The following is a 2182-nucleotide window of genomic DNA, read 5'->3' on the forward strand; positions in this document are numbered from 1 at the left end:
TATTGTATACATAATCAACCATACAGTCACTGATATCTTGCTTTTCCACCCAATCTCTTGTTTTAAGAAACTCTAATACCATAAAATTTGCATTTTTAGTACTTTTAGTGAGTTGAGCGCCTACTAATTCCAGTAGAAGAAAAACTCCACCACACAACTTGAGGAGGTCACATATTTTCTTTTCATCCTTATAATCCCTCGGTCTCTTCAAAAAAATCTCTATCACCTTCGTCTCTAGAAGGGGATCCACAAGATTTTGTTGGCGCTAAAATAAATATGTTTGTCTACTGAAGATTTTAAGTGGTGACAAGTAATCTGCTTCTTAGTGGAAGGAAACTCCCCAATTCTATAGGTAGAAGATGCTTGAGATCTTCTTCTTTGAGACCATTGTCAATATACATAAATACAAGTTGTCTAGAATTCCTTGTGAAAGCTGACTAGATCTTCTGCTACCCATGATCACAGACTGTCGATTTTACATTATCATTCAATTTTATTTTCTAAAATCATCTCTTGGAGTGTTTTAAGATCATGCTTGGTACAATGTTGATCCATGTGAACTCTATATTTCTTAAATATCTGGGAATTAATGCAATCATAACCAACATGAGTGAGAGTTGTCTTTCTAATCTCTAGTATTAATATATATTTTCCTTGCGCCCTTCATATATAGGAAAGTGATCATAAGATGAAGTTGTAGATGTTTTCATTGATGAAAATATAGATTACTGACATGGTCATTTGGTTAGATAATAACTTTTGAATGGAAGTCATTCATGAAAAATGCCTAAGTATAGAGCAATAACAAGTATATAGTTAGATAGTTTTGGTTAGCAAGCACATAATACTTTTTAGAATTAGCTCAAATTTTTGATATATTTAATATTAATATTTTCTTAATTAGCACATATTTTGGTTGAATAGAGTAAAAATCACAATCTATAGCAGTCGTTCAAGACAATTTTGGAGATCGGGCAAATTGGCCTATTTAATCGAATTGTTTAATCAATTCAATTTCTTGGCATAATAGATATGATATAGTATATTTTAACCCTTGGATAACATAATTTTATATTTCTTATTAGAGTTTTTCCTACAAATTTTGTGAAGAGTTTTTGTTAGTTGACTATAAAGACTAGTTTTTGTATGTGAGCATACATTATGATCCTACGATCAATGTTATTTTTTATATGTTCGAGCCTTGATACTAGATTAGATTATACGCAAGCTTCATTTCAGACTAATCATACATTGGCATGTTAGTATACTCTTTTTGGCATTGGTATACTTTCATTCTAATTGGACAATGAGTTTTTTATCAAGCAAGTGTACTTTTTTTTTTGATAAACAATTACTTAAAGGGTTGAGAACTCTAGCAAGGTCGAGTCTTGTAACATGCAAACACATATTAACTGGGTCATAAATCTTCATAATGAACTTTTAGATTTTTTCATAGTGGGGTACCAACCCCATTGTGTTTTTCACTTAGCTAGGGCTTCTTCAAAAATAAATCATTGTGTTATGACTTCTTTACTATTCTATCATTTTTTTTAATATAATTTTGTGTCGACATTTATGGTAAGGTAAAAAAGTCGTGATTGGTTTGAAAATGCTACAACACTTATTCACACCCCCTCACCCCCACCCCCTAGTGTTTCTTGACCCTAACTTGATCTTTCCAAAACCATCCATACCTTTACTCACATTTGTTGCAGCAATATATTTCGAGTGGCAACATACATAAATGAATTTTTTTGTTCACAATCAATACCAATAATTATATTGTATAATTCATTTTATTTTTTTAGATGTCATCTTTACTGAAGAGATAGTAACATTTTATTATTATCGATTATATACAAGATACTACTAATGCGTGTATGTTTATATCTGATGTAATTTTATAGCCCAAATATTTGCTTGCGAAGAAAGTCTACGCCTAACAATATGAAACCATAACAAAATAAGGAGATAATTGCTAGATTGTCATATCAGTTTAAAAGAAATGGTGATGGAAAATGTTATTATCCTTGCAAAAAATGCAAGGGCTTAAAAAATCGAGTAATTCTAATCACAACAGCTCAGAGACATTGTAGGCAACATGGTCATATTGTAGGGGGAATGGATTTTCATCCTTTAGTGAATGTGGATTTTGAATTGGTGGAAGATGGAGGTGTGAATA

The sequence above is a fragment of the Cupressus sempervirens genome, chromosome 9 (assembly GCF_028749045.1).
Source record: "Cupressus sempervirens isolate cs-2001-9-10 chromosome 9, ASM2874904v1, whole genome shotgun sequence".
In the NCBI taxonomy this organism is placed as follows: Eukaryota; Viridiplantae; Streptophyta; class Pinopsida; order Cupressales; family Cupressaceae; genus Cupressus; species Cupressus sempervirens.